The sequence below is a fragment of the Durio zibethinus genome, chromosome 15 (assembly GCF_047325235.1).
Source record: "Durio zibethinus cultivar Kanyao isolate XHJ-2024 chromosome 15, ASM4732523v1, whole genome shotgun sequence".
NCBI classification, from domain to species: Eukaryota; Viridiplantae; Streptophyta; class Magnoliopsida; order Malvales; family Malvaceae; genus Durio; species Durio zibethinus.
In genome coordinates this window covers 24,439,152-24,463,180 of record NC_143176.1, presented here as the reverse complement: position 1 = coordinate 24,463,180, position 24,029 = coordinate 24,439,152, and the positions used below count along the sequence as shown (strand labels likewise).

Here is a 24,029-nt window from a genome sequence, read left to right as displayed (position 1 = left end):
AGATCCAGTAAGACTATCTTGAAAATAATGGATAAACAACTTGTCATTGTTTGTATACCCAATCATTTTTTGACAAAACATAGTGACATGTGCCTAAAGGCATTTGGCTCTATCATATTTTTCAAATTTTTGTACTTTAAACTTTGGTGGGATTACAAATGTGGAACTAAACTGAGTTCACTGGCATCAATTGTACCAAAAATATTTACACTTTCAATAGCTCGTAGCCTTTCTTCCAAGAGATCTAACTTTTGTTGTGCCTTTGTATTCTCAGATTGTTCGGGCATGCCTTTTTTTAGTTTCTCTTATTCTTTTGGGTCATCTAAATCTAAGACCATAATAGGTTCAACATGACTTACCCCAATATTTAAACTAACATGTCCTTGACTACATGGTTGAACCGTGAATGGAGGTAAATTAAACTGAGCATATGGCTGCCTTTTGAGGCTGTGTCACTTGTGGATGCATTTGATGAGAAGTTTTAGCATAGGGTGGAGTAAACCCTGGTGGATATAATGGATCTTCCTTATCACTGGTATTTTTTTAGGCTTGAGGCACTTTCTCATTAGTTACTTCTTCAGCAACCCTTTTTCCTTTGGTCATTTTCCTCATCATGTCCATCATTACAACCATTTCTTTTCGAGTCTCTTCTTAAGTCCTAGTCATTTGTTATATCAATTCTTGTAGAGACCTAATCATTTGCTCCTACATATCAAATTGAGCTTTCTCTATCCTTTCTATTCCAGATGCTTGCTCACTTTCCATGATTCTGACTTGTGAGTGAATGTTGTAACGATGATAAGTGATTTAATCTATGTTTGCTTGATGGCCTAACTATCTTTGCACCTAATTGAGTTAAAGGAAACTCTTTGAGATTTGTTATTTTGAGGTTTCTTTCTTTTAGTCACGATGCATTTTTTTTAAAAAATGAAACACACATATGATGCATGAATACATGAATGCAAAGGATATGGTTATTATATATCCAATATTTGTAAAAGATTTTAAGTATAAACTTGAACCACCATATCATAACTTCACATTATCCTTACTAAATACTTTTTTCATTACAATATTAAAAATTTCAAAAGAAGCACCCTACATGCTTGTACTACTCATAACCAATCTCTAGAAAATTGGTCAAATGTTGGCTATGCTATCCTAGGTAAACCTCTTCTTTCATTTGTTTAGCTTCTTAGGCCATGTCTCTTAATTTGAAGTTGACTTCTCTTATCTATTCTATTAGACTAGTGGCTTAAAATTCTTTCAACTGATATTCTTCCTTCCAATACTGTGCTTTATGTTTAAATTGATCTCATTCCTCTCTCAAAACTTGAATGGCTTTATGTCAATAATGCATTTGCTGTTTCAAGTCATCTACAAGACCTTGTAGTACTTTCTTTTCTTCCATAGATTGACTAAGCTTTCTTCCTTAGATAATAAATTGGACTAAAGCTGTTCTGCATTTTTCCTGAATCTTTCAAGCTTTGTAGTCATTGTGGCGATGGACTTATGCCAACTTTCAGAGATATTTTCTTATTCTCTTTCAAGCCTTCAAAATTTTGCTTCACTCTTATCAGTCTTTTCTTTCCACTTATTAATCTTATACTGAAGCCTCTTCTTTTCACACTCCCATATTTCTTTTTTTTCTTCAAATTTGCACTTCATAATCTTCATATCCTCAGGAATCTTTTCACAATGTGTGTTTTCTTAGTGGCATGGTTTATTTTCTTTAGGACTAACTTTGCTTGTGACTCGTTGACTTCTCCATATCAAATATTCATATATGGCTTTGTCTGTATATCCCCCACAATATACTCTCCGAGTTTGCTTCCACTCTTTGATAATCTCTTTTATCTTTCCCAAAAATCCTGATTCCTTAAAAGAGAATTCCAATTCTCAAAGCCCATGAGTCATTGGGACAAATGGCTCAGACCCTAATTGTCGACGAACTAGTGCTAGAGCATAGCTTATACATCTCCACAGTCCTAAGAGCGGAACCCGTGGCTTGTCACCACACCTATATAACATGGCTTCTCGTGGCATCCATGAAGCTCTCCATATAACTTGAACACTAGTGAGATCTTGCAAAATCAATACCCACTCTTCCTTGGTCTTTGATTCTGGCCACTCAACATTAGAGCATTCTTCAATTGGTCTACTTTTATTACTATAAGTAGAATGAAATTTACCCATAAGATGGTGAAGATGACTTTTTGCCCAAATGTAGACTAACTGTACACACCCTATGAAGCGTCCTCCTCTTCTTCAATAATGATTTAATGATCTAAAGGTTTCTTCCAGTATAAAAGGAACAAGATTGATTTTATTGTCCACCTGCTCAAGAAAGTCAATCACTAATACCTCAATGTGCCCCAGGACCTTTAGAAAAATGATCAAGCCATAAATTGCCAAAGCTATCATTCTCATGCCTCGTTCATCATCTAAGTATTTGATGATGTAATCATGTAAGATTCCCCATGGGATGTAATCACTTTTGCCTTTTGTTTGGATATAGGAGTTCACATTCTGAGTAGAGACCTCCATCATACAGGTGAGTTTCTTTTGAGATCCAAGTTTTTGATCTCGCCAATAGATTTTGTCTGGATTGGGAAGATGCAACCATAACAATGTAGTATACTCTTTGATCGTCAGGGTCATATCTATTTCATTGAATATGAAACATCTGTATGCAAGATCCCAAAACTGAACTAAAGCTCTTATCAATTGATTTTTCATAGGCACCTCAAGCAGTAAAGCAATATGACCATTTTTTTCCTTGAAAGCCATCTTCCTAGAAGTTGTTACACAGCACCAGATCTCGACCAACTCAAAATTGTCATTTTGTTGAAGTCCCAACTTGATTTTTTTAGGAAAAATTTCTTGTTCAGATTCTTTCAAACAATTTCCGATTCTTCTTTGGGCTTCTAATGATAAAGTTATCACCACATTGGTCTCTTCACACATGGTGAGCTTCAAAGTTGAGAACATCATGATGGTGTTTTCGAAGCAAGATTGAAAATCTTTTTACTGATATTGGCATATTGATAAGCACATCCCATATGCAAGTGTTTATGATGATGCATGATCATGAAACAAAAGGAGATCAAAACAAAATAGGGTTAGTAATCACATTAAAATAAATATTCCCTCATGTGTCCTAATTTACGATATAGTTAAAAATGGTATGGCCCTATCAAAGGTTGGTTTCTTAAGGTTCACTATATGCATGGTTTGGTAATTAACATAAGCTAAAAAGGTTCCCAAATTGATCCTCACTGTCATCCACTCTAGACTAGTAAGGCCCCCAATCCTCACCCATAACGAGCTGCTGACGGAAAGGGTTCAACTTGAGTGGAAGTATTTCACTAGCCCAAGCAGAGGCATTATAACCTCATGAAAGCGTAGGTACTCTACTCCCTCCTAAAAGGGGATAGATTTGAGAGCCCAGGTATAGAGCTCATGCATGAATGCAAATGTGCACGTGTGTGAGAGAATGTAACAAATAAAATTAATAATATAATTAGCAATAATATAAAATAATAACATATCAAAACCAAATGAAACAAAATTTTTTTTTAAATTCAGAGATAAGAAATTAAAATTAAATATCAAAAAGACCATAAAATCAAATTTTGGATAACGCATGTTTAATTTTTGGCTTGACTCTCACTTGTCCCTAGTGGAGTCACCAAGCTGTTATAACATTTTTTTGTCCGGGGTGACTCAATCACTAGACTTGGTGAAAATTTTTGAAGCCGCCACAAATCTTTTTATAGGGTGTGATTGGCCACCCAAAATATCATCTTTTAGTAAAAAAATTTTAAAATTAATTAAAACTTACTAAAAGAAATTTAGGTCATGAAATCAAGACTAGGTCCGGGAGTACGGTTATGAGTGAGGAAGGTATTAGCACCCTCACATCGCCCGTTCGAAGAACGGTACCATTTAAACATGCATAATCCTATAATTTTGATAACGGGGTCTTTTTTTATTTAAGTTTAATTTCCTAAAATTTATTTTAAAACATTTTTCTTTGTTTCAAAATTAACATTATTATTATTATTTTGTATTGTATAAATTCTCAAACGCTTTGGTGGAATTTATAGAAAATCACTATTTAGAAAATATTTCGAAAAAATTGACCATTCACAAAATTCTCAAAACTTCGTCATAAGATATTTTAATTATTTATTTAAAAAGGATTTTAAGAACATCCCGACTCTTTAGTGAGTTCCCAAAATTTTGAACAAATTTTAAGATTATCCCGACTCTTCGGTGAAATCTAAATATTGTGGTTATTTTAAAATTTTGTATTACTTATTCTTTAATTATTTTTTATAAGAAGAAATTTAGATTATCTTGACTCATCGGTAAAATTTAAATATTAATCTCTTGTTTGTATTGAAGAAAATCAAACTCTTTCAATTTTTTATATTTTTAAATATACAAAATATCAATTATTATTATTTTCATTTTTTATTATTGTTTTACATTGTTTAAATCAATCTTTGTTTTAGTGAAAATAATTTTGGATTATCCCAACTCTATGATGAAATTTGAAAAATTATTTTTACTTGCAATAATTAAAGAAAACTAAACTCTTTTAGCTTTCTCTAAAAATTACATTTAAAAGATTCATTTAAAGAATTTATTTTCTTATTTATCAATTTTTATTTATTTTTTAGCAAAAATTATTTTTTAAAATTATCCCAACACTTTGGTAAAATTTAAATAATATTTTTGCTTGTAATAAAATTTATTTCCTTTAAGTAGTTATTATTATTAAATTTTTTATTTATATTTTTTTAAGTCTTTATTTTATTTCAGTTTCATTTTTTATTCTATTTATTTATTTATTTTTAAAAACATTATTACCAGTAATAATATAAAATAACAATAATAATAAAAAAACATAAAAATCAACATAAAAATTAAAAATCAAAATCAAAATAGAAAATAAAAAGAAAAAGAAAAAGAAAAGGAAAAACCTATGAAACAGGTCGAGTTGCCGTGTGAATCCTATGTAGGTCGAGTTTGGTCCAGACGTCCAAAACGATGTCGTTTTGAAGGGCCCATAAAAGGCTATTTTTTGTTTTTTTCCTTATTTTCTCCTTTCTCCTTTCTCTCTCTACCCAGAGCTCCTCTCTTTAGAAAACCTAACCCTTATGCCGGCCACCATGGAGCCTAATTTTTGATCGGTTGCCGTCGTGCACCGATGGCCGAAAACTTTAACAGCATCAAAAAATTCAAAGATCCTTAGATTTCATGGCTGAAAAGTTCAATGGTCACCAAAAAATTCAAACTCTTCCAGATTTCGCTACCGAAAAATTCAAACTTTTACAATTTCTGGTGACCCAAAATATTTTTCAAAAATTCCCAAAAATTCCCCCAATGAACCTTTTTGCTTTCTAAACACCTCTCCAAGCCTAGATTTTTCAAAGAAAATCTACAACTTCCTAGATTGAGAATTTCATTCTCCAATTTTTTTTTTGTGTTTATTGTTTTTTTTATTGTTCTTCTTTTTTTTGTCCGTTCCTTACAGAGATTAGATCTATTTATAGAGCTTTTGAGATTCAAGATCTCGATCTTCTAGGATCTTTTTGTGAAAATTTTTATTGTCTATCCGGTGACTTTTGGTCACTGAATTTCATACCGCCAAGTTAGGCAGTGTCAGGAAGAAATTTGGACCACTCTGGCAGCTTGATTTCGACTGCCAGAGTTGAAATGAAAGATTTTTTTTTCCTTTTGTTTTAAAGATTAATAATAATAATAATAATATAATAACAGAATTATATAATAAAAAAAAGAAAATTATATAATAATAATAAAAAAAGAAGAACAAAATTAGTGCCTACAAAGATGATTAGGGGCATTCATATTTCATAGTCAGAGGTGAAATTAATGGATTTATGAAAGATGAACAATTGCAAAAGCATTTTCCAAGGATGTTTTCATTAATCAAGAATGAAAGTTGAGGGCTCAAAGACAATCAGATACCATCCTAATCTCAACCATTAATGATGCCAATCGGGGATCAATGGATGTTACTTTTAGGACTCCGTCAACACCTTATGAGAAATCAAAGTCTTTGGGTTTCGGGTGAGTATGGTCTCAAGGTTGAAACTTAAAGGAATTGATAGAAGGGCACAACCAAGAGTAGAGCTTATGGCTTAATTTGACTTAACACGAGGAAACTTACTAAGTTCAGACATAGTAAGGATTCATAGACTTAAAGCTCATTCTTGATTCTATGGGTGATGGTGCATGGCTAATCTTAGTTGGTGAAGTGATTTGTCTAGTTAATTTCATTAATGAATGAGAGCTCAGCCTACGATGTCACAAGAAGTTCACTAAACCTTATCATTTAGAGGAAGGAGAAGTCATAAAAAGGTTTTCATAGGTAAACCTATGAAAGGATCATTGTTGAAACCCACTTAACAAAAGACTTGTAAATGTTTTAACAAAACACTGAGAGGGTAAGAACTCCTTTGTACCCTATGCCTCATGCCTCTTCTAGCCTTAGACATGCATGACGGTCGTTTTATTCTGGCTCCCGAGCAAGTGAAACGATTGGTATCATCACCCAGGGCTAAATAACAAACCCCCAACATAAATCCCACTAAGAAACCGGAATGAAAAAATGTTTGTGTGCTATCACCATCCCATTTGTAGTGCATGCACGGTTGGCACCATGACTCTTTTTATCATGAAAAACCAAAATGAGTCTTGACAATGGATATCTCATCTCTCACATCGATGAAGAATGCAACGAAATGTGATACTTGGTGTGAATTGCATAATCTTATGAACCATCAATTCTTTGAATGCAAGTTGCACCTTTAGCCATTATGCCAAGGGCATGCCTGCCTAGCTATCATGCATCATCACCCTTTCTAACCTCTAGCCCATTGAGCTCCTGGTAAGAGGGTAAAAGATGGCCTCAAATGATCTCATCTATTATGGTTGGCCCAAAAATAAGTCCCTGACAATCAAAGCCCTGTGACTATCAGTGCTAAAACTCCTAGTGTGAATTATCTTCAATGACATGCACTCCTCTAACTGAACCCATTGGACCCTTTACATCACTCAGTCGATGTTCACATCGTGACCCTAGGTCAAGTAGGATTACCTATTGAGTTTAAGCATATGAATAAGCAAAGGAAAAAAAAACTTACCAAGATTCTCCTAGTAACAATGAGCGAACCAAGAAAAGCCCAGCTTGAGAATTGGGAACCCTTGGAGTCCAAATTGTAGTTTCATGAAACATCCTCAGTGATGGACTAGGCTTAAGTCCCGTAAAAAGGGGTGTTAGAAAAGGTGAGAGTCCTATTGTGCTTGGATCCTATTGCACCATAAGACTCTATCTATGAGTCAGGTTGTTTGGGACTACAGCCCTAATTGGGTGGTAAATTTCATCCAAGGCTGAATATGAGTGAGAGACCAATAGTGAATAAGTACTATGAGGGAAAAATGAAAAAGACTTTAAAAAGAGAGTCAAAGAGTGCTTGAAATTATCAAGAGGAAAATGGATGAGAGACGATGATGCACCCCGGTTAGATGTGGAATGGTGAGAGCCAGTCTATTGATTGGCTTAGGGCATGGACTAACACATGTCGCAGTGGCTGCCCAACCTTGGGCTTTCGATATGCCTATGGAGACATTGTCACTATGATTGTGGAACGTAACACATATCGTATCAACATGCCTCGACACTCGTGTGCTCCTCGCATCAGCCTGCAAGCTCCCTATCTAGCTTGTTTTGAAATGTAGACCAAAGAGTGTGGCATGTGTGTAAGTTAACATGCTAGATAACCTATAAGGTGCAAGAAAGTTGATTGGCGAGATCCCTCACAGGTGCTCCACCGACCAACCTTGATCTTCTGAGAAAGGTTTGAGTGTGAGCTTACCTGTTGAGGCGAACTATACTTGAATGGGGCTAAGCTATGGGAAACTCTAGTGGAAGCCCATAATGTTACTGATGTGTAAATCATTCATCTAACTTAGGTATAGGGGTGAAAGACTAATTGAATCATCTAGTAGCTAGTTCCCTCTAAAGTTTCTTTTAGGATAGATGGAGCCCTTAGCGAGTTCTATTGGGTAAAGCCATGGTTAGAGGCTTTGGGGCACAATGCCTTTAACCTATTCTCAAACTTAAATAAATAGGATGATGCAGCTACTTCATTGAGATGCTCCATGGAATCGAGACCTCCAAGTGGGCCATTTTTGGTAAGTAGACCTGGTGACATAGGATGAACTAAAAGTTAGGTTACAGTGGCTAATTGTGCGCTAACTTAGAACCCTCAAAGGTGTTGGTCGATTAAGACAGTAAGACAATGATCATGGAAGTCAAAATCCTCTAAGGAGTGTGTAACAACCCGCCTGTCAAATCAACTAGCTTTGAAAATAAATGGCGCTTAAGCATGTGACCTATACTAGATCATTGAGGCAAGGGTAAAGCCCTAATGAGTAGAAGGGTATGATGGTTGCTGCAAAACTCAATGCGCAAGCTTGTGCAAAGAGACTATCAGTGTAGATCTTAGTAGTAGTAGCAAATATTCAAATAAGAACTTTAAAGGCCAAAGAAAGGAAAGGTTCCATGTGAACAGCATTTACACATAGGTTAGTCGATCCTTAGAGATGGGCAACATAAGCTTTGAAAGGAAATTAAGTTAAAATTCCTAAACTAGGACACAATGGCTAACAACAACATTAGGGATTCCAAAGACATCGATAGGGGCCTCAGGAAGAGTTATCTTTTCTATTTAATAACCTGTCCACCCTAGAAACAACTCAATTGGAAGTAGGTTCCATTGGCCAAAAGAGTAACACATGTCACATTATGTCCTATTTGCCCTAGCAGTCCTTGAAAATATGGAGGAGTGAGTGCTATTCATGCCTAGTTGTACTCATAATTGCATGGGTTTCCAAATTGAACAAGCTCTAGTAAATGGAACAATGTAGGTAAAGGAAGTCAACAAAATGGATCTCTAACCTTGGGAAAATGATTGGCTCTGAGGGTTGGCCATGGGGTCCTAGTCTTGAACCTTTTGGCTACCAATGCACTACTCGAGCTACCCCTACGGTGAGAGTAATTTGATATGTGTAGGCTAAGGGATGGACTAGGAATGGCTCCTTTGGAGGCCTTCCCCATCTGATGAATAGTCAACTCAAAACTTGTATGGACTAGAGGAATCCAACTATTTAATTAATACAAAGCATTGTGATGATCCCTAGGGATGCTCACTCAATGTGATTTTTTCTCAGTGCTCTAAATGTCAAAATGAAGAATTTCAACCAATCATGAGTAAACGATGGGAGTAATATAACTCTTTTGAGGTAGCCAAATGCCTCTACATCTAATTAGTGACACACATGAGTGGATTAACAAGATTCTCATTGTCCCTATCGACTATCCAACAAAACCACAACCAAGGGAATGGGCTTAGCAAAACCAGCAAGAAAGAAGACCTAATTGAGCTTGACTCTAGTCTAACTTTGTGAAATGACTTGAGAGGTGTAGGATAAATGGGAGCCTTTTGATGAAATTGAAATACTATTTCTATTAATGTTATTTTACTTATTTTATGAATCGAAAATGGGGCACAACCCTTTTTTTGGACATAAAGCCAGCCTCAGTCGGTCAATCTAGGCAAAAGACATTGTCAGGTGGGGAGTTTGCTGGGGCAGCATATTTATTAAAAGATAACACAGGTGTCCTATGATAATCTCAACGAGAATAAGAATCTCATGTGGAACAAAAGGCAAAAGGCTCATTTCATTCTGATTTCCAGCACAAATATGAACCATGAAAGCATGGCCTATAGATCTTTTAGACCTTCAAAATTTGAAGCTAGTGGCATTAGAAAAGTTACCATAGGGATAATTAGCTTGTGGCAACGAAGTATTCATTAGCGACATTACTTTTTGATCTTTCGATGTCAGCTCTTCCCATCATTATGAAGCAGAATTCTTTAAGTGTTGGATTGTTCACCCACCAATATGAAATGTGAGCTAGGTTTAGACCATTGTGAGATATGTTAGTTTTACCCTACTGATAACAATGTTGCAATAGTAATTCAACCTAGAATGAGAAGAACTATTGATTCACACAATTGGTCATCGTGCTTGGTTAAAAAGCTAGGGGTAAGAAGCTATCATACACTGGATTATGATTGAATGCCTCTAAGTCAAAATCTAGGCTAGAAGTGATGCATATGCCCATCATCCAATTGTTGACCTATAGCATGGATGCATGGCCCCCAAGGGCATGTGTCATAGGTGCAGCCCCTGCTGCAGACAAGTTACGCAAGCCTTATTGGAGCTCAATTCCTACTGAGCGACGAGTAGAATCCTTTGCAGATGACTTAAATATGTAATAGGGTATTGTAAGTGGTAGAGTAACCTTGCTGCTATGATCCACTGAGATTCAATCCTTTGTCGCTTCGATTCATCCCTCTCCCCACACATTCACCAAAGTCCTCTCACTTCATTATTTTACACTACATCCTTATAGGGTTGGAGATGAATGATGTTCTCCATTACAACTGATTCAGTCAGGTGATGAAATCCTTCCTTCAAGCTTTCAAGTAAATGAGGACCGAATGCCCTTGGTATTTGTCATAGGGATGGGCTTACCCTTAGTGAGGGCACTTGCCTCAAACTCTATCAGCACACACTGTCCCTTGGTGTAGGTTCTTACCTTGAACACTATCAATAGCATCCAGCCCTTGGTTAGTGTAGGCTATCACATCTAAAACCATCGATAGATGCAAGCCAATTATTACCTCAGGCACCATCAGTAGATGTTGGCCCTTTGGTATGGGATGTTGCCTAGGACACCATTACCAAATGCTAGCACTTGGCACAGGTACTTACCTCTACCACCATCTATGTAAGTGGGCCCTTGGTGTAGGTTGTTACCTTGAACACCATTTTGGTAGATGTTGGCACTTGGTGTGGCATGTGTACCATAACTTTCCTATCCAAGGCACTTGTTTACCTCTCGATCGCTATTGGCACTAAATGATGCTTGATGCATGTGTCATAAGCTCTAGTCTTAAGCCAAACTCTATGCAACCTTGGACAGGGAATTGACTCCATTTGTCTAAGTCAGCGTACAAAATTCAAGCGCTTAGCATAATTCTAGCTCATCAAAGATTGTGTTATAGTATTAGGCCTTCTAGAAGCCTATATATACTACTCTTCCTATGATTGTATTCAGGCATGCTCACACCTAGGTTTGGCCATGTTTTCACACCTCAATCATCAGTGCTTGCACTTGGGTCTGACTGTGTGTTAGTGCATCACTCACCAATGCACGCACCTAGGCCTGGCTCAATCCTACTAAACCTATACACCATGCCTAAGCTTCTAAAGTCTTGATGACTATCTATACCACTAGTCTGGGCTAGTTCCCCATGATCTAGGCCTCTAGTAAGCTTTAAGTCTTGGTCCCCCTAGCTGTTAAACCTTGTCTCACTAGAGCTAGAATTGTTCCTTGACTTAAAAAGAACCCCTAGGCTAGTACCAGCTTATGAACTATGACACATGCATGTGCCTCGACCACCATCAAGACATGTTAGCCTTTGGATTCAACACATGTTGGCCTTTTGTATGGGTAGTTCCCTTAAATACTATTGGCACATGTTGGGTCGTGCATCATGTGTGGGTATCTTAGCATCGAACATGCACCATGCGCACCATGACCAGGTAATAGGTGGGCTCAGGCACATCTTTATATTTTGGCTATGCCAATGCCATTTTAATGGCTTGCAATTTCATATAAGTGCTCACTAGTGCCTGCACGTAGGCCTGGCTCAATTCTGCTGAACATAAACACTGTGCTTAAGCCTCAGAGTTTTGATCACTACCAATACCACTATTCTGGGCTAGTTCCCCATGACCTAGGCCTCCAATAAGTCTCAAGGCTCGGTCGCCCTAGCTGTTAGACCCTATCCTACTAGAACTATAACTGAACCTTGTCTTGAAAAGAACCCCTATGCTTGACTATCTTGTAGACCAGACATATGCACATACCTTGACCCCCATTGGGAAATGTTAGCCCTTGGTCTTAGCACATGATTCAACCACCATCGGCACATGCTAGGCCATGCACCATCTGTACGTATCCTGGGCTTGGGCCATGCACTATGTGCACCACGATTGAGCAGTAGGTGGATTTAGGCACATCTTATTTCTGCAAAGCCAATGTCATTTTTATGGCTCGTAAAATCATATAAGCACTCTCCAATGCCTGTACCTGGGATTGTCTCAATTTTACCAAACATGAACACCATGTCCTAGCCTCTAAAGTCTTGATCATTACCCATACCATTATTCTAGGCTAGTTCCCCATGACCTGGGCCTCTAGTAGGCCTCAAGAACAAGTTCTCATGGCTATTAGACCCTATCTTGCTGAAACTAGAATTGTCTCTCAACTCAAAGAGAACCCCTAGGCTTAGACTAGCTTACAGACCATTACACATGCACATGCCTTGACCACCATCAAGACATGTTGGGCCTTGGTCTTGGCACATGCTTCAACCATCACCAGCACATACTGGCCCTTTGTGTGGGTAGTTCCTTTGAACACCATCAGCACATGTTGGGTCATTCTATCTTGGGCTCGAGCCATGAACCATGGGAACCATAATTGAGCGGTAGGTGGGTTCAAGCAATTTGTACATTTTTGCTAAGCCAATGCCATTTTTATGGCTTCTAAATTCATATAAGTGCTCACCAACACTCGTACTTGGTCCTAGCTCAATTTTGCCAAACTTGAAAACCATGCATAAGCTTTTGGAGTCTTGATCACTACTCACACCACCATTCTAGGCTAGTTTCCCATGACCTAGGCCTCTAGTACACCTCAAGGCTTGGTCCCCTTAGTTGTTAAACCCTATCCCGCTAAAATTGAAATTACTCCTTGACTTAAAAAGAACCCATGGGCTTGGGCCAGCTTGTAGATTATGACACATGTACATGCCTCGACCAACATCATCACCCAATGACCTTTAGTGTATGTGTCATGGTCTATAAGCTGGTCTAAGCCTAAGGGTTTTTTCCAAGTTGAGTAGCAGTACAAGTTCTAATGGGATAGAGTTTGATAGCTTAAGGGACCAGGCCATAAGGTGCGTTAAAGGTTCAAGTCACATGAAACTAGCCTAGAACAATGGGGTGAGTACTAATCGAGACTCTAGAGGCTTAAAAAAGGGGATAAGGTTAGGCAGGATTGAGCCAGGCCCATGGACGAGACTAGTGAACAATAGGTGGGCACCTAGTTAGATCCAAACAGAAGCATTAATGATCGAGGTGTGGGTACATGGTCAAGCCCAAGTCTTGGCATGCATGAACATAGTCCTAGAAGGATTATATTTAGGGGCTTCTAGAAGGCCTAGTGCTTAGCATGATTTTAGCAAGTCAAAGATCGTGCAATAGCACCAAATCCCCTAAAATCAAGGATTGTAATCTCTAAAGTTTAAGAATGTATTTTAGGCTCTGATTATAAGAGGGACTCAGCTATAAAGAGAGAGTCCCCCATCTTCATTACACACACATTAAAACCATTGAGTAATAACATCCTTACTCTTGCCTTAAACTTTTTATTGTTCTTTTAGCCTTTCTTTAAACACTTATTATGCCTTTTTGTTTTGTAATGTACTTGGCAGCCAACCCCACAGTCTAGAGTGATCATGCATTGTTTCTTATGTTAGACTGATCTAGGATGTAGAAGAGTTCATTCCCCTATTATGAAGCTGTACGATCTTGGAGCTTCAGTCTCAGCCTATGACAAGTTGTATCAAAGTCTAGTTTGGGGGAGCTAGGAGTATGTAGCAGAACCAAATACTAGAGGGTATCAAAGCCTGGATCAAACCAAAGGTGGTGACCAGAGCCTTGGTTCAAAATGTGCAATAGATCTCTACTCATGACATGAAGAGCCAGAGTTGTCGTAAGAGCTAAAGTTGGTGTAAAGAGCCAAAGTTGGCATTAGTGCAAGTTAGGGGACTTACATGCAGGCATCCTAGTGTGGTGTGTAAGCACTATGGTAAGTTGTGCAAGCATGTTTTGGGCTATAGCATGTTTAGGGAAAACTAGAAAAAAGGCTAAAGAGAGGTGCTTGAAGAGTGCCTACCTACAAACAAGTGGGGGAAAGTTTTAGAAAGATATGTGCCAACAAGCACTTGATTAGCGAAGTATGGTAGGCTATTTTACAAATAATAGATTGGTTTTATGATGTTGAGGGACCCTTGAATAAGGCACTAAAAAAGTTCATGTAATGTACTAAGGCATTAGAGTCCATGGTGACAACCTTGTGAGAAGAGATAGCTAAGCTCAAGGTTGACCATGCTACATTACGAGATACTATGGTTGCTAATGCAAGCTTATGATCGAGAGTGGAGGTGCCTAACATTTCATTAATAGACTAATGCCATGGGTCAAGGTCAAGTTGCAATGAAAAGGCATTCAAGAGTTGAGTCGGGCTAGAGTTGCTATAGAATCATTAACTCAGGTTAAGTGCTCTAAGTTTCCTAGGCCAAAAGAAAAATGAGAGAGTGGGGGAGACACCGATGGTAATTCCTTAAGAGAGGAAATGGCTATGAGAAAGCCTAGATTTAGCAAGATCAACAAACTATTAGCAAAGGCATGAGGCCTATGAGTTGCTATTTTTATGCTAGTCCATATTGGGTTAGGGAGTGCCTAAAGCTTTCAACCATCAAATGGGAAGAGAGGTTGTCCAAAGGCAAAGTGGCAATGGTAAACAACCCTAGAAGGGGCCCAACGAGGAGTAACCAGGTGCTAGTCTAGACTGCTAAGGGATTGGGACCTTTTAAAAAGATGATAAAGGGAAACCAATGGCAATAGAGTGCCACAATATTAGTTTTATAGTACAACCAAATTCCTTACAAGAGAGGGTGCCATAGATAACTCAAAAAAAGCATCGAAAGTGTCGACAGGATGGTTTAAAGGGACCAGCACCTGCACCTAGGCTTGGCTCAATTTTGCTAGACCTGAACACTATCCTTGAGCCTTTAGAGTCTTGATCGCTACCCATACCACTGTTCTATGCTAGTTCTCCATGACCTGAGCCTCTAGCAGGCCTTAAGGCCTAGTTACTCTAGTTGTTAAACCTAGTACCACTAGAACTGGAACTACTCATTAACTTGAAGAGAACCCTTGGGCCTAGACTAGCTTGTGGATCATGACACATGCACATGCTTCGACCACCATTAACATAAAATAACCCTCAGTGCATACATATGCCTCGACCATTATCGAGACTTATTAACCCTTTGTCTTGGCACATACTTCAATCAGCATTGGCATAAGCTGGCCCTTGTGCAGGTAGTTCCCTCAAACACCATTAGCACATGCTGAGCCATGCACTACATACGAGTATCCTAGGCCTAGGCCACACACCATGCACACCATAATTGAGCAGTAGGTAGGTTCAAGCACATATGCTAATACCATTTTTATGGCTTGTAAATTCATATAATGGTCCCCTAAGCTTTCATGTTAAGTTTCATGGCAAGATGACTTGTTTTCTATTTTTCATGATGCTTAGAATTTTTCAAGGTTTAAGATTTTTTAAATTTTTTTAAGAGTTTTAACCCTAAATTTGGTACATGATGCTTATATTTTTGTTGGTATTCACAAAAAATTTAGCTAAAAAATTGAAATGTAGAAGATTTTGTGGCCATTTGGAAAAAACATCCTTATTTTAGACACTTGAATGGCTACTACCTATGAACTTGTAAAAGCTCTTATGCTATTTAAGGAGGTATGAGTTGTTAAGGTTCCTTGGGGGATAAGGGAGCAATATAAGGGCTAAAGACCAGTATCCATCACACATCATGTGCACACACCCCTGGCCCTCCACCCTCAATCGTCAGAACCCTTAATACCATCGATCAGGTTCTTCGATGATGCTCCAAAGATTGTGCCTTTGGGAAAAACAAATGCTAAAGGCTAGCATGTGTACCGCGGCCTAGAATCAAACTTTAGCCAAGGCCTTGACCATCAACGGCACATATTGGCACATGGTGTGGCCATATACCTTAACTATCATCGGCACAAGCTGGCCTTTAGTATAAGCATTTGCATTAACCACTATCGTCACAAATTGGCCTTCGGTATGGGCACTTGTCTCGACCACCATTGGCACATGCTAGCCCATGGTGTGTGAGCACATGCTAACCCTTAGTGCAAGCATATGCCTCAACTAGCATTGGCATAATCTAGACCTAATGCGCATGCCTTAATTAGCATCGGTAGAAGATGGCCCTTAGTGTAGGTAGTTACCTCAAACACCATCGGTACATGTTGGCCCTCGCTACTGGCACTTGCCTTAAATACCACCAGCACATGCTAGGCCTTGGTGAGGGCACATGCCTTGACCACCATCAACACATATAAACTCTTAGTGTAGGATATGCCTGTTTGAAAAAAGTACCCCTATTTTAGACCCCTTAATGTTTACTACTAGTACATCTATAAAATCTTTCATGCTCTTTAGGTGTTCATGATGGGCCTGTCATTATGTACATTCGTGGTAACATCATTAGAGCAAAATCTAGGCCATGCATGCCTTTTGGCCATGTTGTTTGATGAATGTTTGTTTTGGTGACTCGTAGGCACCCATGGCCTTAATCGATTGGCATGCATACGTAAAAAGGGCTTGGCTATGCCAAGCTCAAGCCCATACCTGCAATTGATGCTACCTCAAACCCCAAACCCCAAACCAAGCCTTGAATCAGGTAATGGCATTTTGGGTTGGTGTAAGCAGAAGCTATGGTTGTAGGCTTAGTCTAGCCTAGTCTATCGGGTATTTGGCAATATCATGGTTTTTTTTCATCGACCACAAAAATGCCTAGGCCTAGTCGAGCCCGTGCATGCAGCTGATGCTGCCCAAGGCCCTAGGAACAAGTTCTTGAATCGACCAATGTCTTCTTTGGATGGTGACAACAGAGTTTGTGTGTATAGTCCTGGCTAGACTAAGCATTGGGGGTGTATGCCATTGTTGCCTATTGGATGGCAGAGGCAGTCTCATGGACATTGCTTGTGTTTCTCCCATACCAAGCAATTGTGGCATGGCCTCGTACATTGTTTCATCTGCTCACTCATCAAATAATTAATTGGGTGGGTTATAGACCAGTATGCATGGATGCTACCACTTGTAGTAATAAGTATAAGAGTGGTGCTATAGTTATGCATGTTGGCAAGCTCTGAGCTTGATGCATCAAACTATTCACCCATCATCCATTTCAATCTACCCCTATGTGGTCATCATACCTTGGGGGTGCAATTAAGATCTTATGCCGCATGCCAAAATCAATGGAAATTGAATGTCTTCCCATCCCTCATCAATCTTATGTCCTTAGGGGCTACGAGTCAAACCTTAATGATGCATCATGACCCAATTATGCCATTGTTACCTATTGGATAGTAGGGACAGTCTCGTGGACATTGCTTGTGTTTTTCCCATGCCAAGCAGTTGTGGCATGGCCTCGTACATTGTCTCATCTACTTGCTCATCGAATAATCGATTGGATGGGTTATAGACCAATGTGTATGGATGCTACCTTGTAGTAATAGGCATAGGAGTGGTGCTATGGTTGTGCATGTTGGTAGGCTTCAAGCTTGATGCATCAAACTATGGACCCATCATCTATTACAATCTACCCCTATGTGGTCATTATACCTTGGGGGTGCAATTAGGATCCTATACCGCATACCGAATCAATGAAAATCGAATGTCTTGCCATCCCTTATCAATCTTATGTCCTTAGAGGCTATGAGTCAAAACTCAATCATGCCTCATGACCTAATTATGCCACCCAAACTGCCATGGCTACATTAGTGCACTGGTGTTCGAGAGTGCTCTTAGATATGGAACATTTTATGGGCATAGGCTTTGGACCTTCCTCATCTAATGTTATGCATTTTATGTGCTTAACATGCAAGACGTTTGTGCTCTATGTTGGCTCTCTTCACTGCTTAGTTGGTGCATTGAGGCCTATGTGGTGTTATAAACTAATTCAGATTGTGAAACTGTGAATGCTTATTAAATTAGTTATAGTTTATTTGATGGTATCTACTACTCGGATAACCATAGTAATGCTAGAGCTAATACATGAAGAAACCCCAACTTCTAAAAGGGATGCATTTATTAGATAAAAGGTCGACGCAAGCTTTGCCTGTTGTTTTGATGATTCGTGATAACTTCATGGATTACATGGCCTTTATGTTGTGCTAGCAACACATCATTCAAAATTTTGCCCTATGAAGTTTTGATGCTAGGATTGTGGTCTATTATGGTGGTGATGGGTGATGGAGAGTTAGGGTTCGATTCTGGATAGGGAGCCTGAGAAATAGCTACCACATCCAAGGAAGCCAGTAAGAGCAGATTTTACCCAATCTTGACATAGGGAGTTAGTGACAATAAATAACAATATTGAGCTTTATACGTCTAGCAATTGTAATGAGTACAATCTAAATCCATTAGCAAGAATCCATTGCAGGGCAAGTCTGGTGCCAGTAGCCATAGTAATTCTAGCTCTAATAGCACAAATTTAAGTTGTTGCAGTTAAAAATCTCATAGTTAGAGCTAGGGTTAAGTCATCTGGTTTACCTCACAATAAGCATCGGTTTACTTGTCCTTACTACTGACGATGTGCCCTTGGCCTTAACTAGCTGGGTCATTCATCCGACACTGCTACTTTGAAAAAATTATAGTGCTTAAAGTAGGCCCTTGCTTGTATGCATTAGCATGGAATAACATCATAGGATTTTAGTCCTATTGCGTTGGCCTTCAAGATTAGAGTAATGATTAACAAAGACAATGAGAGGCATTTGTATTTCATAGTCAAAGGTGAAATTCTTGGATTTATAAGAGATGAACAACTACAAAAGCATTTACCAAGGATATTTTTATTAATCAAGAATAAAAGTTAGAGGCTAAAACATGATCAGATACCATCCTAGTCTCTACCATAAATGATGCCAACTAGGGATCAATGGATGTTACTTTTAGGACTCTGTTGGTACCTTATGAGAAATCAAAATCTTTGGGTTTCAAAGGGAATATGGTCATAAGGCTAAAACTTAAAGGAATTGATAGAAGGGCACCATTAGGAGTGGAACCTATAGCTTAATTTCAGTCAACACAGAGAAACTAACCCGATCTACACATAGTAAGGATTGACAGATTGAAAGCTTTTTATTGATTCTATGGGTGGTGGTGCATGGTCGTTTTTAGTTGGTGGAGTGATTTATCTAGTTAATTTTGTTAATGAACAAGATCTCAACATACTAACTAGCTACGCAGAGGTGATTCTTTGTGGCTAGCTTTTTAGAGGGACTATGGCCATTTAGGCCAAGAAAGTTTGAGGGAATAGCAGGTCTATGACACCCATAGATGTTCTGGGATGCTCATACACTACACTGATGTATTGAACAAGTCTATAGCCTTGGCTGACAGGCTTGGGTAATCTTTGAAATTTCATCATGGTGGGGATATATCATTGCACTTGTTAGTTTTCAACGAGAAATTCCTAGTAAGCATGAGTCTTCAGCTCATGTTGACTATGTTCTTACCTTTGTAGACACCACCTATTGCTCTTACCGATTGAATGGTCTGGTGAAGTGTTTAGATCATGGTAATGTGGATGCTTTGTTGCCAGAGATGTTGTAAGAAGTCCATTGAACCTTATCATTTAGAGGAAGGAGAAGTCGTAACAAGGTTTTCATAGGTGAAACTATAAAAGGATCATTGTCGAAACCTACTTATCGAATGACCTACAAACGCATTAGTGAAACACCAGGGATGAGGGTGCCTTTATGCCCTAAGCCCCTTTTAGCCTTATGCATGTGTAGCGATTGATTCGTTTTACCTTTTAAGTGGGTGACATGAATGGTATCATTGCTTGTGGCTAAATAATGAACCCCTGACATGAATCACACTAAGGAACCTTAATGAAAAAGAGCATGTGTGCCATTGCCATCCCATTTGCAATGTGTATGAGGGTGACACCATGACTCTTTCTATCATGAAAAACCAAAATGACTATTTACAATAGATATCTTGGCTCTCTCATCAATGAAGAATGTAGCAAAATGCGATACTTGGTGTGAATTACAAAATTCCATGAATCATTGAATCTTTGAATGCAAGTTGCTTCCTATTCCATTAGGCCAAGGGCACCGTGCATTATTGCCCTTCCACCCCTTACCCATTGGGCTTTTGGTGAAGGGGTAGAAGACAACCTCCTATGATCTTGTCAATCATGGTTGGCCCAAAAGTGAGTCCTTGGCAATGATAGCACCAACCATTAGTGGTAAAGCTCTCGATGTGCCTCATCTCCTATGACATGCACCATTGTCTATCTAGACCCCATCAAGCCCCTTGCATCACTTGGTCAATGCTTGCATCACCACCTTATGTCAAGCAAGATTACCCATTAAGTTTAAGCATATCAATAAATGGTGGAAAATAAACTTACCAGGATTCCCCTAGTAATGGCAAGCAAACTAGAAAGAGCCTAGCTTAAGAATCGAGCACCCCTAGTATCCGAATTATGGTCTAGAGAAGCATTTTTAGTGGCAGACCAGGCCTATGTCCTTTAGAAAAGGGCACCAAAAAAGGTATAAGCCCTATTGTGCCTAGACCCTATCCCACAATGAGGTGCAATCTGTGAGTCAGGTTGTGTTTGGGAACGCAACCCAAATCGAGCAGTAAATTCTATCCAATGCTAAATACAGGTAGTGACCGATAGCAAAAAAGTACCGTAAAGGAAAGATGAAAAGGTTTTTGAAAAGAGATTAAAATAATGCTTGAAATTGTTATGAGGGAATTAAATAGGGGTTGGCTATGCACTTTGGTCAAACATGGAATGGCTAGAGCTGATCTATAGATCGACTCGAAGCATGGACCAATACGGGTCATGGTGGTGGCCTGAGCCTAGGCTTTTGATATGCCTATAGAGATGTCATTTTTGTAATTATGGAATGCAACACAAGTCATATCAGTGTGCCTTGGCACTCGTATGCTCCTGACATTGGCCTATAGGCTCCCCATCCAGCCTATCTTGAAACATGAACCAAGGAGTTTGACATGTGTGCAAGTCAACAAGCTAGAAAACCCATAAGGTGCAAGAAAGCTAATTGGTGAGATCCTTCATGAGTGCACCACTAATTGACCTTGATCTTTTGAGAAGGGTTCAAGTGTAAGCATGCCTGTTGGGATAGAAAAGATGGTGAACTATGCTCGAGGAGGGTAAAGCTAGAGAAAACTTTGATAGAGGCCTACAGTGATATTAACATGCAAATCATTCATCTGACTTAGGTTTAGGGGTGAAAGACTAATCAAACCATCTAGTAGCTAGTTCCCTCTTAAGTTTGCCTCAAGATAGTAGGAGCCCTTAGCAAGTTCTATCGAGTAAAGCCAATGATTAGAGGCATCGGGGTGTAATGCCTTCAACCTACTCTTAAACTTTAAATAGGTAGGATGGTGCAGCTACTTCATTGAGCCGTGCCACAGAATCGAGAGCTCTAAGTGGGCCATTTTTGGTAAGCAAAACTGGTAATAAGGGATGAACTAGAAGCTGAGATATGGTGCCCAACTGCATGCTAACCTAGAACCCATAAAGGGTGTTGGTCGATTAAGATAGTAAGATGAGGGTCATGAAAGTTGAAATCCATTGAGTGTGTAATGACTTACCCATCGAATCAACTAGCCTAAAAAATGGATGGCATTTAAACGTGTGACCTATACGCAGTTATCAAGGCAAGGGCAAAGGCCAGGTCTCAATGAGTAGAAAGGCATGGTGGTCACAGCAAAGCCTGGGCATGAGCCCCATGGAGCAGCCTTAGTGCAGATCTTGATGGTAGTAGCAAATATTCAAATGAGAACATTAAATGCTAAAAAGGGGAAAGGTTCCATGTGAATTGCACTTGCACATGGGTTAGTCGATCCTAAGAAATGGGGGAAGCCCATCCGATAGTGTGTCCAATGTGAGCTTTAAAAAGGAATTGAGTTAAAATTCTTGAACCAGGATGCATAAGCTGATAGCAATATTAGCTAGTCTAGAGGTGTTGGAGGGGGCCTTGGGAAGAGTTATCTTTTCTATTTATGGCCTGCCCACCCTAAAAATGGCTTAGCCAGAGGTAGGGTCTAGCAATCAAAAAAGTATCACAAGTCACATGGTGTTTGGTGTACCTTCAACAACCCTTGAAAATCTAGAAGATCGAGTACTCTCCATGCCCAATCGTATTCATAATCGCATCACTCTCTAAAGAGAATAGCCTCTAGTCAATGGAACAATGTAGGCAAGGAAAGTTAGTAAAATGGATCCATAACCTCAAGAAATAGATTGGCTTTGAGGGCCAGGCACGGGGTCCTAATCCCAAACTCATTGGCTATCGATGCACTACTTGAGCTACTCTCATGGCAACAGTGGGTCGTTATGTGCTGATCAAGGATGGACTTGGAAAGCTTCCTTGAAGGCTTTCCCTGGCAATGAATAGTCAACTTAGAATTGATATGGATAAGGGGAATCTAACTATTTAATTAAAACAAAGCATTACAATGGTCCTTACGAATACTCATGCAATGTGATTTCTACCCAGTGCTCTGAATGTCAAAGTGAAGAACTCAACCAAGTGAGGGTAAACAACAGGACTAACTATGACTCTCTTATGGTAGCTAAATGCCTCGTCATCTAATTAGTGAGCACATGAATGGATTAACATAATTCCCATTGTCCCTATCTACTATCTAATGAAACCACAATCAAAGGAATGGGCTTGGTAGAATCAGTTGGGAAAGAAGACCCTATTCAGCTTGACTGTAGTCTAACCTTTTAAAATGAATTAAGAGGTGTAGGATAAGTGGGAACCCTAAGTCAAAATTGAAATACCACAACTTTTAACATTATTTTACTTATTCCATGAATCAGAGACAGAGTAGAACCCCTTCTATTTGGCCTAAGGCCAACCTTGATCGATTGATAAGGTAAAAGAGATTGTCAGGTAGAGAGTTTGGTTGGGGTAGCACATCTATTAAAAGATAATACAAGTGTCCTAAGATGAGCTCAACGAGAATAAAAATCTCATATGGAACAAAAGGATAAAAGCTCATTTGATTTTGATTTCCAGTAGGAATAAACCATGAAAGCATGGCTTGTTAATCCTGTAGACCTTCAGAATTTGAAGCTAGAGGTGTCAAAAAAGTTATCAGAAGGATAACTGGCTTATGATAGACAAGTGTTCATAGTGATGTTGCTTTTTGATCCTTTAATGTTGGCTCTTCCTATCATTGTGAAGTAAAATTCACCAAGTGTTGGATGTTCACCCACCAATAAGGAATGTGACCTAGGTTTACACCATCATGAGATTGGTTAATTTTACCATACTAATGGTAGATCACAATAATAATTCAACCTAATACAAGACGAATCATTGATTCATACATCTGGTTATCCTACTTGGTTGAAAAGCTAGTGGCATGAAGCTACCTTGTACTTGATTATGACTAAATGCCTCTACATTAAAATCTAGGTTAAAAGGGACACATGCATCTATCGCCCAACTATTGACCATTAGTAGAGGCCTATGCCTTAAAGGCATATGTCATAGGTGTAGCACCTATAGCAAACAAGCCATACGAGCCTACTTGAAGCTCAATTCCCATCAAATGGTGGGAAAAATCCTTTGTAGATGACTTAAATACACAATAGGGTGTTGTAAGTGGCAGAGTGGCCTTGTTGCCATGATCCACTGAGATTCAACCTTTTTGTTGCTTTGATTCACCCCTTCCCCCACCATAGCCACTGAAGTCCTCTCACTTTATTTTTTTTTTCACCACACCGCACTAGGTTTGGGGATAAATGGTGTTCTCCATTGTAATTGATTTAGTCGGGTGATGATGTCCCTTCCTTAAGCATACAAGTCAACAACAATTGAATGCTCTTGGTATTTGTTACAGTGATGGGCTCACTTTTGGTGCAAGAACTTGCCTCAAACTATAT

The 24,029-nt window shown here is 38.9% G+C and overlaps 3 non-coding genes and 2 pseudogenes across 3 annotated transcripts; all 5 read left to right on the top strand.

Moving 5' to 3' along the window:
• Window positions 1-6,724: 6,724 nt before the first annotated feature.
• LOC149514853 (5.8S ribosomal RNA) lies at window positions 6,725-6,880 on the top strand. Its single transcript, XR_016328434.1, has one exon. It is a non-coding gene; the product is annotated as a 5.8S ribosomal RNA (ribosomal RNA).
• A 228-nt stretch (window positions 6,881-7,108) lies between these two features.
• On the top strand, window positions 7,109-10,454 carry LOC149514852 (25S ribosomal RNA). Its single transcript, XR_016328429.1, has one exon. It is a non-coding gene; the product is annotated as a 25S ribosomal RNA (ribosomal RNA).
• A 7,512-nt stretch (window positions 10,455-17,966) lies between these two features.
• Window positions 17,967-19,777, top strand: LOC149514851 (18S ribosomal RNA; annotated as a pseudogene).
• Window positions 19,778-20,066: 289 nt separating this feature from the next.
• Window positions 20,067-20,221, top strand: LOC149514850 (5.8S ribosomal RNA; annotated as a pseudogene).
• A 214-nt stretch (window positions 20,222-20,435) lies between these two features.
• LOC149514849 (25S ribosomal RNA) lies at window positions 20,436-23,811 on the top strand. Its single transcript, XR_016328425.1, has one exon. It is a non-coding gene; the product is annotated as a 25S ribosomal RNA (ribosomal RNA).
• The last annotated feature ends 218 nt before the right edge of the window (window positions 23,812-24,029 follow it).